This window comes from Bos grunniens, chromosome 11, assembly GCF_055505025.1.
Source record: "Bos grunniens cultivar Pamir isolate PY7600 chromosome 11, Bosgru_T2T1.0, whole genome shotgun sequence".
In the NCBI taxonomy this organism is placed as follows: domain Eukaryota; kingdom Metazoa; phylum Chordata; class Mammalia; order Artiodactyla; family Bovidae; genus Bos; species Bos grunniens.
This window is the reverse complement of record NC_141175.1, coordinates 85630234-85647851: the sequence shown is the minus strand read 5'-3', so window position 1 is coordinate 85647851 and position 17618 is coordinate 85630234.

Genomic DNA, 17618 nt, shown 5'->3' with positions numbered 1-17618 from the left:
GTGTGGTGTGAATTTTCAGACTAAATAAATCTTCACAGTGGAAATGACTACACTGAAATTTAGTATAGAAACATGCTGCAGCCCATGAAAACCCAACAGATTATGTAATTTAAATGAAGGATATGAAATCTTTATCTCAAGGCACAAATCAGAAGAGAGCCACAGCATGAGACCCATGTAATAGGCTAACATTGGCATTAGTATTAGCACGAGGTAGTCCTTCCTTCTTTGGGGTAGAGAATGCCTGTTTTGGTATCAAACTACATCTCATCAACATGTTTGTTATGACTTATGGAAGGAATGTTTTTTTTTCTTTGCCATGTAAGATCCAGTGGATCAGCAAACTATCTCTGTTGGCAAGTACTTCTTGAGAGGCTGTGCGACTGGTCACAGGGATAAGGGGTGTTTTTTGGACACTTTGCCTAAATGAAATCTGAAGGGACACCTCTTCTAATATTTTGTTTCCTTCATTGGGCATAAGTTTAGCTCTCAAGGTGTAAAAGTCTTAGACTTCCCTGGTGGTCCAGTGGTTGAGAATCTGCCTACCAATGCAGGGGACGTGGGTTCTATGCCTGGTCTGGGAAGATTCCACACGTCATGGGGCAGCAGAGCCTGTGCACCACAACTACTGAAGCCTGCACCCTAGAGGCCGTGCTCTGCAACACGAAGCCACCTCAATGAGAAGCCCTTGTACTACAATTAAAGAGTAGACTCACTAGCCACAGCTAGAGAAAGCCCAAGTGCAGCAATGAAGACCTACTGCAGTAAACAAACAAACAAAAGCATAAAAGTCCTAAGAGGAAAAACTGCAAGTCTACAAGCACTCTAGAGAAAGAACACTTGGCTTAGAGGCAAGCGTCTAGTCCCAGCTCTGTCACTAAGCCCATGGGTGATCCTGGGGAAGTCACATAACCTCTCAGGACCTCAGTTTCCCCATGTTTGTGTCAAGGGGGTTCTACTAGGGACCTCTGAAATATTTATCTGCTTTAGCATTTTGATCCTATGTGCTTCTCTGCAGGGACAGATTGTGAACTTAATGAGCTTAAGCTTCAAGGATCTTTGCGTGCACAGCTCTTTTCAGAAGCCCTGGGAGGGGCCCCATCAATATCTTTTACTTGGTCATATATTTTTGTAAAGTTTCAAAAAGTAAAATATTTTAACTGAAATTGGTTAAGACAACTATCTCTTTTTACTTCCCACTCTCCCTTCATTGCAATTCCCCAGGTGTGGGGTGGCCTTGAATTGGTTGTGGGCACGTTTGGGGTTCAGATAAAGAGAAATTGGGTTGAAGATATTAATGATACATTTCCATGTAGTCTAGAGTTACTTTTGTGTATAGTTGCATTGTTACTAGTTATTCTAATATAGGTCTGGCTTCCAGAAATATTTCTACTATTCCCTGTGCTGAATGGCATGCACGAGAACAAGTCAAACACTTCTCAATTGTGTCTATATAATGTTTTGAGTGACATAAGAGTATGATCAAATTACTCTTATATCACATCTATCACCTTATTGATGAATATAAGGGGTTCTGTCACTAGAATCCTGTTTCTTCAGGACTTTTTAATGCATTGTATTGATACCAATGCATGCTCACTCACTAAGTGTGGCATGAAGGGGCAAGGCCACTGATGATGCCATGGAGTGAACTTATCCTATAATACTTGGCACTGGAAGCATGTGGGGTTTGGGAGAGGGACAAGATTTTGAAATGTACAGAGCCAGAAGCTAGTCTGTTGAAAATTCTTCCAGTCATCAAACATGAAAAGTTATAAATGGAGGATTCAGTTCTCAATGATGCCTAAACAAAATGGAAATGTTCTTTCAGCAGGAATATACTCAATAAAGCAGCATGTATAATTATGAACACACTGTTTTCCCTTGTTTTGATTATGTGTGCTCAAAATAGAATTTTCCAGAATGTCTGTGTTTGTAGGGGCAAAAACCTTTAAGCAGTACTGTAAGAAGTAAGTCTCTGATTTTGCAGGTTTTATGCATCACAGAATAAGCCTTTACATATCTGATACATCTTATCGAGTTGAATTGTATTGGTTTTAGATGAAACAGCATGCAGTATTGATACAATTCATTAAAAAGTCCTCAGGAAACAAGGGTTCTAGTGACAGAACTCCTATATTCATCAGTAAGGTGATAGATGTAGTGTAAGAGTAATTTGATTATACTATTATGTAGCTCAATATATTATAGACACAATTTAGAAATATATTTGACTTGCTCTTATGCATGCCTTAATTTTGGACTAATTTTGTATCCATTTTCAGAATGGCTGATAGACTAAAACTCAAAGAGGAAAGGAAGGATGTATCTTAATGGAAATTGATGATTTAAGCTAAAAGAAAGAAGACTAACAGAGACTTTAAAATATTGAAAACTCTCTTATCACAACGGAAGCTAAAGACTCTGATGGCCAAAATCAAAAAGATAGGAAATGATCACAACAGCAAAGAAAACATAGACAAAGCAATAACAAAAATGAGAGGAAATTTATGTGATTTGGGACACTCCAGGACAAAGAACAGAAGGAGGATAAAAGTAATGGTCTGCATGAGGACACGGACTACAGAAAAGTTAATGTGTCACTGGTATTTAAAATTAGCCACTGCAAAAGAAGCCTGAAATGTCATGACTCTTTTGGCTCATAGATGAAGGAAACTGGTTACAGCTTAGCCCAAATTTGACAAAACTCTAAAAATGTTACATGACACTGTAATGAATTAGAAGTTGGAAAAAAAACTTCTCTAAATTATCAATAATGAATAAATAAATTTCTAGTAGACTGAATTATCCTCATTTCCTTATAGAAAAATTATATAAAAATTATATAAAAAGATGACTAACAATTTGGAAAAAAACTGTGCATGTACTTCAGGCAGATCATTAGGAAATATGTTTTCCCATTCTGCTGCACACCCCCCCCCCCAGCCCACCCCCCCCCCACATTTTTTGTGATGTGTGCGGAGTTTTTCAGTTTTAGAAATTAGTATTTTATAATATTATGACTTCTTACTTCATTGTAAATAAATATTCAATTTGTGCTCAATTTTTGTTTTGATTTTGTATTCTCCTTCAGTAATTAGGGCCACCAAATTATATCAGCACATGATCTGTTGCTACTCATCTGACAGATTCCTTTATAGAGCAGTGTTTCTCAAGCCTTAATATGCATTTGAATCCCCTGGGGATCTTGTTAACATGCAGCTCCTGAGATTTCTGTATTCCTAACGAACTCCCAGTTGGTGCCCACACTGCTGGTCTAGGGACACACTTTGAGAATCAGATCTACAACAGTGGCTTCCATTTGACTGTGCATTGGGTGATGCTCTTAGAAAACACAGATGCCTGGGCCCCACCCCTGAAGATTCTTACTTAGGAAACTTTGTAACTAGGCAAACAGACCCTTTGATACACTGTTGCTAGGAATTCAAACTGATGCAACCATTTTGAAGGTTAGTTTGGCAATATCTTCTTGGAAACCCTAAAGAGGTCAGCTGGAAATTCTGGGAAAGGGAGTTTACAAATTCCTAGCCCAGGCTGGCAGAGAAGGCAATGGCACCCCACTCCAGTACTCTTGCCTGGAAAATCCCATGGACACGATTGAGTGACTTCACTTTCACTTTTCACTTTCATGCATTGGGGAAGGAAATGGCAACCCACTCCAGTGTTCTTGCCTGGAGAATCCCAGGGACGGGGGAGCCTGGTGGGCTGCTGTCTATGGGATTGCACAGAGTCGGACACGACTGAAGTGACACAGCAGCAGCAGCAGCCCAGGCTGGGAAAAAAAACAAAACAAAAACGTGTAGGAGGAGGGTGTTTGGCTGAGAGACAGTAGATACATAATTAGTATAGGGTACAATCTCTGTAACCCAAAACTTCTACTTTTAGGAATCTATCCTAGTAATATATACCTATATAAATATATAGGTATAAGACTTTAATTCCACAGTATTTGTAGTTGGGAAAACTAACAGCAACCTGACCATCAATAAATTACACAAACTATGAAACATCTTTACAATGAAATAGCAATCAGTTCAGTTCAGTTCAGTCGCTCAGTCATGTCCGACTCTTTGCGACCCCATGAATCGCAGCATGCCAGGCCTCCCTGTCCATCACCAACTCCTGGAGTGCACTCAGACTCATGTCCATTGAGTCAGTGATGCCATCCAGCCATCTCATCCTCTGTCGTCCCCTTCTCCTCCTGCCCCCAATCCCTCCCAGCATCAGAGTCTTTTCCAATGAGTCAGTTCTTTGCATGAGGTGGCCAAAGTACTGGAGTTTCAGCTTCAGCATCATTCCTTCCAAAGAATACCCAGGACTGATCTCCTTTAGGGTGGACTTGTTGGATCTCCTTGCAGTCCAAGGGACTCTCAAGAGTCTTCTCCAACACTACAGTTCAAAAGCATCAATTCTTTGGCATTCAGCTTTCTTCATAGCCCAACTTTCACATCCATACATGACCACTGGAAAAACCATAGCCTTGACTAGACGGACCTTTGTTGGCAAAGTAATGTCTCTGCTTTTGAATATGCTGTCTAGGTTGGTCATAACTTTCCTTCCAAGGAGCAAGCATCTTCTAATCTCATGGCTGCAATCACCATCTGCAGCGATTTTGGAGCCCCCAAAAATAAAGTCTGACACTGTTTCCACTGTTTCCCCATCTATTTCCCATGAAGTGATGGGACCAGATGCCATGATCTTAGTTTTCTGAATGTCGAGTTTTAAGCCAGTTTTTCCCTCTCTTCTTTCATCTTCATCAAGAGGCTCTTTAGTTCCTCTTCACTTTCTGCCATAAAGGTGGTGTCATCTGCATATCTGAAGTTATTGATATTTCTCCCAGCAATCTTGATTCCAGCTTGTGCTTCTTCCAGCCCAGAGTTTCTCATGATGTACTCTGCATATAAGTTACATAAGCAGGGTGACAATATACAGCCTTGATGTACTCCTTTTCCCATTTGGAACCAGTCTGTTGTTCCATAGCTCATCTTAGTTAAACAATTACTACACACCAGACATTGTTGTAAGTTATTTATAAATATTAAATTTGTCTTCACAGTTATCATGTTTCCATTTTGCAGATGATATAATTTATATGTATTAACATGGAAAGCTGTCCAGGGATATAACAGGTGAAAGCAACTAGCAGAACATTATTTATAATATATCATGCATTACCATAATAATATACTAGCAAAAAATAATATATTCAAATCTGAGGCCTAGTCTTCAGTAGATAACTATTGATCTAGAATAGGAATGAAAGGACATTCATTTATATTCAAACACACTGTTTTCATGCGATTTAACTGGTAATACTTTCAGAGGAAGCAAAAATGATCAGGCTGATTTGGTGGATAAGAGCAATCTGTCAATGGTCAGATGGATAGTCATTCTTACTGATCTCAACATTAGGGATGTTGGGAAGAAGTGACCTATAGATGTACCTCTATCTTATGTCTTTAAGGACACACTCTAGGAAGAAAATACACCAGTGCAATTTGTCTGGGCTTCTCAGTTTGTCCAGGTTTTTGTCTTATACTGTTTCACCTTAGTAAGGTCATTCCACTCTTCAGTTCAAATCAGTTCAGTCACTCAGTCATGTCCTACTCTTTGCGACCCCATGAATCTCAGCATGCCAGGCCTCCCTGTCCATCACCAACTCCTGGAGTTCACTCAGACTCACATCCAATTAGTCAGTGATGCCATCCAGCCATCTCATCCTCTGTCATCCTCTTCTCCTCCTGTTCCCAATCCCTCCCAGCATCAGAGTCTTTTCCAATGAGTCAACTCTTCGCATGAGGTGGCCAAAGTACTGGAGTTTCAGCTTTAGCATCATTCCTTTCAAAGAAATCCCAGGGCTGATCTCCTTCAGAATGGACTGGTTGGATCTCCTTGCAGTCCAAGGGGCTCTCAAGAGTCTTCTCCAACACCACAGTTCAAAAGCATCAATTCTTTGGTGCTCAGCTTTCTTCACAGTCCAACTCTCACATCCATATATGACCACGGGAAAAACCATAGCCTTGACTAGACAGACCTTTGTTGGCAAAGTAATGTCTCTGCTTTTGAATTTGCTATCTAGGTTGGTCATAACTTTTCTTCCAAGGAGTAAGTGTCTTTTAATTTCATGGCTGCAGTCACCATCTGCAATGATTTTGGAGCCCCCCAAAAGAAAGTCTGACACTATTTACACTGTTTCCCCGTCTATTTCCCGTGGGACCGGATGCCATGATCTTCGTTTTCTGAATGTTGAGCTTTAAGCCAACTTTTCACTCTCCTCTTTCACCTTCATCAAGAGGCTTTTGAGTTCCTCTTCACTTTCTGCCATAAGGGTGGTGTCATCTGCATATCTGAAGTTATTGATATTTCTCCCGGCAATCTTGATTCCAGCTTGTGTTTCTTCCAGCCCAGCGTTTCTCATGATGTACTCTGCATATAAGTTAAATAAGCAGGGTGACAACATACAGCCTTGACGTACTCCTTTTCCTATTTGGAACCAGTCTGTTGTTCCATGTCCAGTTCTAACTGTTGCTTCCTGACCTTAGGCCATGGCAAGGTTTAAAAAAATTCCCAACACTTTATTATGGGATTTTTCAAACATACAGGACAGATAAAAAGAAATCCACAGGGAACACATGCATCTATCATCCGGACTGTACAATTAACATTTTACTATACTTGCTTCATCACAAATCTACTTATCTCTCTGTGCATCCATTGATTCACTTCATTTTGGGGGATGCACTTCAAAGCAATTTGATGACGTCAGTCAGTACACTTTCCCCTGAATGTTGCAGTATACATACCAACAACTGTAGTTTAATATGTTTCTAGTTTGTCTTCTTTCCTTTTGAGGGAACATTTACCCAGGAAACACACAACTCTTAGGTGTACCATTTGATAAGTTTTAACTAGTGTGTACATCTGCAGAACTCAAATTTCTATCCAGAGAGAATTTTACCATAACTGAGAGTTCTCTAATGCCCCTTTCTGGGTACACCATTTCTCCCCACCACTCCCCTCACCAGACAACTACTGCTCTGATTTTTTCCCACTATAGATATCCTTTCTAGAACTTCATACAGATGAACTAATACAATATGTCTTTTGTGCAACAATCCTTTTACTCAGCCTAATGTTTTTTTTGCAGTTCATCCACATTATTGCATATCCCATTGCTCATTAAACATGTCCTTATTTTCTGGTATAAGATGATGTTTCAGATTCAACTCGTACTTTCCCAGTTGTAGGCCTGGAATCGGCCATTTTTCCAAGGATCTCTGGTTTCTTTTGTGCTGTGCTTATGTGCTCAGTTGTGTCTGACTCTGCGATCCCTTGGACTGCAGCCTGCCAGGATTCTCTGTCCGTGGTATTCTTCAGGCAAGAATACTGAAGTGGGTTTCCATTTCCTCCTCCAGGGTATCTTCCTGACCCAGGGACTGAACCCCCATCTCTTGAATTGGCAGTACCAATGGTTTCCTTTAAAACTGGTTTAAAGGAAACCAGTACCCTGGTTTCCTTTAATAAAGGGTATATTCAGAGACCAAGATTTGGGCACTCAATGTTTTAATTGCTAATGGGGTATCGATGCTTTTAGGTTATTCACTCAGTGGACAGATATAGGAAATATGTATATATATATATACACACACACACACACACACATATATGAGATACATATGTGCATGTTAATGTACATACATATAATCCACACATATTCATCTATAGTATTTCTATATTTGTGTGCCTGTATATATTTGGACACACATAATGAAAGCTAAGTATGTACCAATACTTTTGTTTCAATCTTAAACCCTCAGTGTTTTCCAGACTTTCCTGTTTCAATGTTTATAAATACCTTCCCTAGCAATGAGAATATTGGCCCCTATTATCACAGAATATTTACTTATTGGCTTAATCTCCCAACCACGCTGGCTGTCTCTTCCACCCACCACCACATCCCACCTCCTCTTTGTCCTGTGTCTCACCCCCTCCTGCCCTGCATCCATGCCTCTGCATGCCTTCCTCAGCCCTCTCACATCCCTGTGATTCCAGTCATGTGCTGAGTTCTCCATCCTAGGAAGGAAAATACAGAGAGCAGGTACCACATTTTGATAGGAAAAAGCCCAAGTGAACAAAACCAACACTGCTCCATTTGCAGTTGTTCTATTTCTTAATTCCTGTTACTAAATGTTTACAAAGAAAAGCACTGAGCCTTTAAAAACAAAACAAAACAAAATAAAAGGGAACAATTGAGTGGAGCAAGTTACAATTTTAAGTCCCAAGTAGAAGACTTTTAACAGGCTATTAGAATGATAACCTGTGGCTGCTGTGGAACCAGCTCAAAGGCTCCCTGATGTCGCCCAGGAGGGGCTAACACTGCTCTGTAACCAGCGAAAACACTTAAGGCCTTCAAAGGAGTTAATCAGTCATAAGGAGTATTAGCAGAAGCTTCCGTAGGGGAAGCATTGGCTGTCCTTGGGGAGACACAGGGGGTGAAGGTCCCGGCCATTCACAGAGATCTCCAGCCTTGGCATTACAAGGTCTCAGCTGTGACAAGTCTGCAGGCCCCAAGGTCAGGCTTTTACCCACTGACTTGAGCTTCCTGGAGACTTCTCATCAAAGCCTTTGCCTATCACCTTAGGGGAGAAACCCTGCTGTAGTTACCTTCACATTTCTTAAAGTCCGAGAAATAACCTGGCTTTTGGAAAACAATCCGTTAACGCTTCCTAGAAGTTTTGGAAGGCAGGAACCCCCTTGAGTGCACCAAGCACTGTGCGGTGCTGGCTCTTTCATTTCTAGCTCGGTTTTGACTCATGCCCCGACTGCCTTCCCCGCACTCACCAGAAAGCACAGATTCTCAGCTTAGTTTGCTTATCAGACTGCATGAAGCCGGGTGGTCTCAGGGTCTGCTTTATCTTTGGCCACACACTACCTGCTGACCAGGAAACCCACTTAATCATCTCTGAAATATGCCTCATTTGTAGGCTTAAGGCCACCTTAACCTGAAACAGGGATGGCAGATTTGTTTCAAGATATATTTGTTGTTGTTGTTCAGTTGTTAAGTCGTGTCTTGACTCTTGCAATCCTGTGGACTGTAGCCCACCAGGCTTTTCTGTTCATGGGGTTCTTCTGGCAAGAATACTGGAGTAGGGTGCCATTTCCTCTTTCAGGGGATCTTCCTGACTCAGGAATTGAAACTGTTCTGTTATGCCTCCTGAATTGGCAACTAGCGCCACCTAAGAAGCTCTCTATCTAATTTAATTCTCATGTAATTTCTCAAAGAAAAAAACTACTAGCTTCACTTTACCTATGAGGAAAATGGAGGCCCAGAAGCCATAAAGAAATTGCCAAAGATCTTGCAGTAGAACTGAAACCTGAATGCAAATCTATTTGCTTCCAAAAAACTTGTTCTTTCCATGGCACCATACTTTGTTGAACCTAAGCTTCACCATTAACATTCAGTCAATTCAGTCGCTCAGTTGTGTCCGACTCTTTGCAACCCCATGGACTGCAGCACACCAGGCCTCCCTGTCCATCCCCAACTCCCGGAGTTTACTCAGACTCATGTCCATTGAGTCAGTGACGCCATCCAACCATCTCATCCTCTGTCATCCCCTTCTCCTCCTGCCTTCAATCTTTCCCAGCATCAGGGTCTTTTCTAATGAGTCAGCTCTTCCCATCAGGATATCAAAGTATTGGAGTTTCAGCTTCAGTATTAGTCCTTCCAATGAATATTCAGGACTGATTTCCTTTAGGACCGACTGGTTGGATCTCCTTACAGTCCAAGGGACTCTCAAGAGTCCTCTCCAACACCACAGTTCAAAAGCATCCATTCTTTGGCACTCAGCTTTCTTTGTAGTCCAACTCTCACATCCATACATGACTACTGGAAAAACCATAGCTTTGACTGGATGGACCTTTGTTGACAAAGTAACGTCTCTGCTTTTTAATATGCTGTCTAGGTTGGTCATAACTTTTGATCCAAGGAGCAAGCGTCTTTTAATTTCATGGCTGCAATCACCATCTGCAGTGATTTTGGAGCCCCCCAAAATAAATTCAGCCACTGTTTCCCCATCTATTTCCCATGAAGTGATGGGACCAGATGCCATGATCTTCGTTTTCTGAATGTTGAGCTTTAAGCCAACTTTTTCACTCTCCTCTTTCACTTTCATCAAGAGGCTCTTTTATTCTTCTTCACTTTTTGCCATAAGGGTGGTGTCATCTGCATATCTGAGGTTATTGATATTTCTCCCAGCAATCTTGATTCCAGCTTGTGCTTCTTCCAGCCCAGCGTTTCTCATGATGTACTCTGCATATAAGTTAAATAAGCAGGGTGACAACATACAGCCTTGACGTACTCCTTTTCCTATTTGGAACCAGTCTGTTGTTCCATGTCCAGTTCTAACTGTTGCTTCCTGACCTGCATACAGGTTTCTCAACCCTTAACTTTAGTTCAGTTCAGTTCAGTCGCTCAGTCATGTCCGACTCTTTGGGACCCCATGAATCGAAGCACGCCAGGCCTCCCTGTCCATCACCAACTCCTGGAGTTCACTCAGACTCACGTCCATCGAGTCAGTGATGCCATCCAGCCATCTCATCCTCTGTCATCCCCTTCTGCTCCTGCCCCCAATCCCTCCCAGCATCAGAATCTTTTCCAATGAGTCAACTCTTCGCATGAAGTGGCCAAAGTACTGGAGTTTCAGCTTTAGCATCATTCCTTCCAAAGAACACCCAGGACTGATCTTTAGGATTGACTGGTTGGATCTCCTTGCAGTCCAAGGGACTCTCAAGAATCTTCTCCAACACCACAGTTCAAAAGCATCAATTCTTTGGCACTCAGCTGTCTTCACAGTCCAACTCTCACATCCATACATGACTGGAAAAACCATAGCCTTGACTAGATGGACCTTTGTTGGTAAAGTAATGTCTCTGCTTTTCAATATGCTATCTAGGTTGGTCATAACTTTTCTTCCAAGGAGTGTCTTTTAATTTCATGGCTGCAGTAACCATCTGCAGTGATTTTGGAGCCCAAAAAAAGAAAGTCTGACACTGTTTACACTATTTCTCCACCTATTTCCCATGAAGTGATGGGACCGGATGCCATGATCTTCGTTTTCTGAATGTTGAGCTTTAAGCCAACTTTTTCACTCTCCTCTTTCACCTTCATCAAGAGGCTTTTGAGTTCCTCTTCACTTTCTGCCATAAGGGTGGTGTCATCTGCATATCTGAGGTTATTGATATTTCTCCCAGCAATCTTGATTCCAGCTTGTGTTTCTTCCAGCCCAGCGTTTCTCATGATGTACTCTGCATATAAGTTAAATAAGCAGGGTGACAATATGCAGCCTTGACGTACTCCTTTTCCTATTTGGAACCAGTCTGTTGTTCCATGTCCAGTTCTAACTGTTGCTTCCTGACCTGCATACAGATTTCTCAAGAGGCAGATCAGGTGGTCTGGTATTCCCATCTCTTTCAGAATTTTCCACAGTTTATTGTGACTCACACAGTCAGAGGCTTTGGCATAGTCAATAAAGCAGAAATTGATGTTTTTCTGGAACTCTCTTGCTTTTTCTTTTCTTTTTAAAAAAATTTTATTATTATTATTATTTTTACTTTAAAATATTGTATTGGTTTTGCCATACATCAACATGCATCCGCCACGGGTGTACACGTGTTCCCCATCCTGAACCCCCCTCCCACCTCCCTCCCTATACCATCCCTCTGGGTCATCCCAGTGCACCAGCCCCAAGCTTCCTGTATTCTGCATCGAACCTGGACTGGCGATTCATTTCTTATATGATATTATACATGTTTTAATGCCATTCTCCCAAATCACCCCCCCCACCTCTCCCACAGAGTCCAAAAGACTGTTCTATACATCTATGTCTCTTTTGCTGTCTCGCATACAGGGTTGTCATTACCATCTTTCTAAATTCCATATATATGCGTTAGTATACGGGAGTTGGTGATGGACAGGGAGGCCTGGCATGCTGCGATTCATGGGGTCGCAAAGAGTCGGACACTACTGAGCTACTGAACTGAACTGATACTGTATTGGTGTTTTTCTTTCTGGCTTACTTCACTCTGTATAATAGGCTCCAGTTTCATCTACCTCATTAGAACTGATTCAAATGTATTCTTTTTAATGGCTGAGTAATACTCCATTGTGTATATGTGCCACAGCTTTCTTATCCATTCATCTGCTGATGGACTTCTAGGTTGCTTCCATGTCCTGGCTATTATAAACAGTGCTGTGATGAACATTGGGGTACATGTGTCTCTTTCAATTCTGGTTTCCTTGGTGTGTATGCCCAGCAGTGGGATTGCTGGATCATAAGGCAGTTCTATTTCCAGTTTTTTAAGGACTCTCCACACTGTTCTCCATAGTGGCTGTACTAGTTTGCATTCCCACCAACAGTGTAAGAGGTTTCCCTTTTCTCCACATCCTCTCCAGCATTGATTGCTTGTAGACTTTTGGGTTGCAGCCATTCTGACTGGTGTGAAATGGTACCTCATTGTGGTTTTAATTTGCATTTCTCTGATAATGAGTGATGTTGAGCATCTTTTCATGTGTTTGTTAGCCATCTGTATGTCTTCTTTGGATAATGTCTATTTAGTTCTTTGGCCCATTTTTTGATTGGGTCATTTATTTTTCTGGAGTTGAGCTGTAGGAGTTGCTTGTATATTTTTGAGATTAGTTCTTTGTCAGTTGCTTCATTTGCTCTTATTTTCTCCCATTCTGAAGGCTGTCTTTTCACCTTGCTTATGGTTTCTTTTGTTGTGCAGAAGCTTTTAAGTTTTATTAGGTCCCATTTGTTTATTTTTGCTTTTATTTCCAATATTCTGGGAGATGGGTCATAGAGGATCCTGCTGTGATGTATGTTGGACAGTGTTTTGCCTATGTTTTCCTCTAGGAGTTTTATAGTTTCTGGCCTTACATTTAGATCTTTAATCCATTTTGAGTTTATTTTTGTGTATGGCATTAGAAAGTGTTCTAGTTTCATTCTTTTACAAGTGGTTGACCAGTTTTCCCAGCACCACTTGTTAAAGAGATTGTCTTTAATCCATTGTATATTCTTGCCTCCTTTGTCAAAGATAAGGTGTCCATATGTGCGTGGACTTATCTCTGGGCTTTCTATTTTGTTCCATTGATCTATATTTCTGTCTTTGTGCCAGTACCATACTGTCTTGATGACTGTGGCTTTGTAGTAGAGCCTGAAGTCAGGCAGGTTGATTCCTCCAGTTCTATTCTTCTTTCTCAAGATTGCTTTGGCTATTTGAGGTTTTTTGTATTTCCATACAAACTGTGAAATTATTTGTTCTAGCTCTGTGAAAAATACCGTTGGTAATTTGATAGGGATTGTATTGAATCTATAGATTGCTTTGCGTAGTATACTCATTTTCACTGTATTGATTCTTCCAATCCATGAACATGGTATATTTCTCCATCTATTAGTGTCCTCTTTGATTTCTTTCACCAATGTTTTATAGTTTTCTATATATAGGTCTTTAGTTTCTTTAGGTAGATATATTCCTAAGTATTTTATTCTTTCCATTGCAATGGTGAATGGAATTGTTTCCTTAATTTCGCTTTCTATTTTCTCATTATTAGTGTATAGGAATGCAAGGGACTTCTGTGTGTTGATTTTATATCCTGCAACTTTACTATATTCATTGATTAGCTCTAGTAATTTTCTGGTGGAATCTTTAAGGTTTTCTATGTAGAGGATTATGTCATCTGCAAACAGTGAGAGTTTTACTTCTTCTTTTCCAATTTGATTCCTTTTATTTCTTTTTCTGCTCTGATTGCTGTGGCCAAAACTTCCAAAACTATGTTGAACAGTAGTGGTGAGAGTGGGCACCCTTGTCTTGTTCCTGACTTTAGAGGAAATGCTTTCAATTTTTCACCATTGAGGATAATGTTTGCTGTGGGTTTGTCATATCTTTTGCTTTTTCGATGATCCAGCGGATGTTGGCAATTTGGTCTCTGGTTCCTCTGCCTTTTCTAAAACCAGCTTGAACATCTGGAAGTTCACAGTTCACGTATTGCTGAAGCCTGGCTTGGAGAATTTTGAGCATTACTTTACTAGCGTGTGAGATGAGTGCAATTGTGTGGTAGTTTGAGCAGTCTTTGGCATTAACTTCAGTGTCGAGCAAATCTGAATTCCACCAAATTTTCAAACATGACCCCAAACTGTCATTCTCTTCTTTGACTTGGTTTTAGCTCCAACTGGAAGCATGAGTCTAAGCATTTAGTTTCATGGTAGAGAAATGCAAGAGGCACTCTCTGAAGTTCCTACCTTCTATCCTGTGGGCTTTGGGCAGCCCAGAGTAAGTTTGTTTCCAGAACTAGGAGTCTGGCACAGTGACCTTGACTCCAAAGGATCCCTGTCCAGGCCAGTTAAGTGTGGAGTACCCTCTTTCAATGCCAGGCAGTTCAAAGAGGTACAGAAGAGTTGTGACCTGACTTCCTAATCCTGTGAGTTGTGGGCACCTGTGTGCCTGTTTGGCTGTTGTGATGTCACACGGACTTCAGCATCTATAGTTAGGATCACAAGGCTCCATGAGGTAGTTGAGTAAACCAGGAGAACTTCAGAGCTGGAATGGACCTTTAGCTTGGTCTAGTTCCATGCTGCCTAAAGCAAAAAAAAAAAGAAGAAGAAGAAAAGAAAAGCTCTGTCTAGCACCATGGTCAGAAACAGGTTTAAATACTTCCTGGGGAAGGAATAGTACAATCTCTCCCCTTTAATTGGTACATTGTTAGGCAGGTCTGGCAGCTCCGAAATTCTTTTAAAGTTAGATTATGTATAGCTCTCTATAATTTTCAAGTTCTTCACCTGATTGATTTTCCTCAATTTTATCAGAAACTAATTGCTATAAAGTTGATCCATCAACCAAGTGCTGGTGCAGATAGTTTGGACTAAGCAAGGTTAGCTCTAGGCAAAACTTATAAGGCTCTCCAGTCGAGTTTACTTTCATTGTCTTAATGGGGACAACCCCTTCTCACCCTCTCCATTCTTTCTTCCTCCTTCAGAATTCCTGCTGTTATGAAAAGTTTGGAAACTTAGACACCATTGTGACTGATAAAAACATGACTGTCTCCTCTAAGGAGAAGGTTACATCTTGAATTTTTTATTTTTTTAAGGCTAAAACCTTGAAAAGTTTGGCATAAAGGAACAAATTCGAAATGAATCTTAGTATTCAGGCAGTTTGAGGGAGGGTGGAGGTAAGTGAATATAGATTCCCAGCACTTTTGATATTGAAACAGCATGTAAAACATCCATCAGCTTAAGCTAATTTTGTCTCCTTAAAGAACATGTTAATTAATCAGATTGAAATGGCACCAGCTTACACTGGTTTTGTCTCTGTAACTAAGTTGATTAATCAAACCTGGAGACTTTAAGTGACAGGACTGAGCATGTGCAGGATGGGAACCCATGTCTCCACTATAACCCGGAACCCAGAGCCAGAGATCTTCAGGCCATGAAACTCAAAGACGAGAAATGTTGCCATGGTGCTCTTTAGGAAGCACTATGTCCTTCAATAAGGAAAATCTGGTTTCCTGCAATATGGACTAATTCAAGACTAGCCAATAAGCTTCCAAGTTTGAAACTCCCCTAGCTCCTTAAATGTCACTTGAAGCCTGGGTGGAAAAGAGAGATTTGAGAACTTTGCTTCCAGTTTCCTTGCCGGTTGATCTTATAATAAACTCTTCCTTTCCTCAAAAGCTGATGCCATAGTACTGGCTTCTGTGTGCTGCAGGCAGCTTGCCCTTGCTTGGTAACAATTTCGCCTCAGGTAGGACACCTGACTCACCAAGGTGAGCCTGGTTCTACATGTCCATCCTGGTCTGATGATGCTCTCCACTTGGTGAATACTGGTGGTCTCACAGGAGGATGGAATAGAGCGTAGGGAGGTTAGTGACCTGTGTTGCTGCTGCTGCTGCTAAGTCGCTTCAGTTGTGTCTGACTCTGTGCGACCCCATGGACTGCAGCCTACCAGGCTTCTCCGTCAATGGGATTCTCCAGGCAAGAACACTGGAGTGGGTTGCCATTTCCTTCTCCAAGTGACCTGTGTTACTTGAGGTCTAAGTTCAATAGAAAGTGGCTCATTGGCTCAAAGAGTGTAGAACCTGGTCCCAAGCAGCCCTTAGCATGCAGCGCCATTAGCCTTTCACCCTGTCAGAAAGAGTAGTAGGTAATCCTGCTCAGTCACTCGTCCAGGTTGCAGTGGGCCCCACCCACAAGGAACCAACTGTCAATGAGCTACAGGATTCTTCCTCAGCCATTGGTTGGGGCTGCAGTGGCCCCGCCCACAAGCAACCAACTGTGGCGGAGCGACCATTAGTGAGGGGATTTTTCAGCCAACCATTGGTGGAGTGCTGGTCTTCAGGTGGAGAACAAGGGAAGAGGTTGATCCTGGGCTTCTCCTCTGGGACCTTCCAGTTCACCTTGCCTTGGGCCTACGGATGACCTGGGGAGCAGGGGGCAGGTGCAGGGAACATCCTGGGGATGTGTCCTGCAGGGCTCCAGAGCCCTTGCCAAGTCGAGGCCCAGGCCTTGAGGCAGCGGTGAACCTCCCTCGTATTTCTGCCTCCACAGCCTAATAGCAGCAGCAGTCAGCCTGGGTCACAGCCTGTGAGACCTGGCCCACTCTGTACAGGTGGTCTGAGGAGCCTAAAGGCCAGTTGGGTTGGGTACCTGGCTCCCTCAGCAATGACTGCTGGGCAGGGCCTGAGGACCTAGTGCTGAGGGTGCCACCAGCTGAGATCTTCCTCTTCTCAGCCATGACCTGGACCTCAGAGGGTGGCAGTTGTGCCTTGGGACCTTGCCCGTTTTTTGTCAGAACAGAGAATAGCATTCATTTGATAGAGACTTACAGGAACATCCTTACCTGACCATGACCTGGCCTCAAGAACAAAGGATCTGACACCAAGAAGTTGGCAATAACTAACCATGCCCCTCCCTTACCATTCCTAGAAAGGGGCTTTGCTGAAAGCTTTCAGGGAATTTGGGGTTTTTAAGGCATGAGCCATTTGTCTTCTTGCATGGCCGTCAATAAACCTTTCTCTCCTCCAAATTTTGACGTTTGGTAACAAAAGTAAAGCCCAGTAGGATTTGAATAGCCACCCTGGGTTTGACTGATGATCTGCTTTAATTCCTTTCTCAAAGATGGCATCTCCCACAGTGCAGTCTATACTCCAGTGCTCATGCAGCCAAAACAGGAGCCAGCGATCATTTGGAGGGAAGTTTTCCTGAGAACAAACGGCTGCGTCTCTTGATGCAAGGCATAGATATTCCTTGAAAGGCTTTCTGTCGAAATACGCAAGGTCCCAGCCTACCTTCCTTTCAGAGAGATGAAAATATCACAGCCTGCGGTGGTTGAGGGTGCGGTGGAAACTAAACTCCTTAGCCCTGAGGTTTAGGGATGGGTGTGTGTGTTTTATTTATTATTTACGGAGCAGCCTGTCCAAACACTGCATTTTAGGAACTGGTAAGAAATACTGATGAAAATATGAGCACTCGAGGCATGAAAGAGCCTTTGAAACTAGGACAGACTTTCATTAGAACCCTACCTGGATGGAGTCTGTGGGTGAGGCA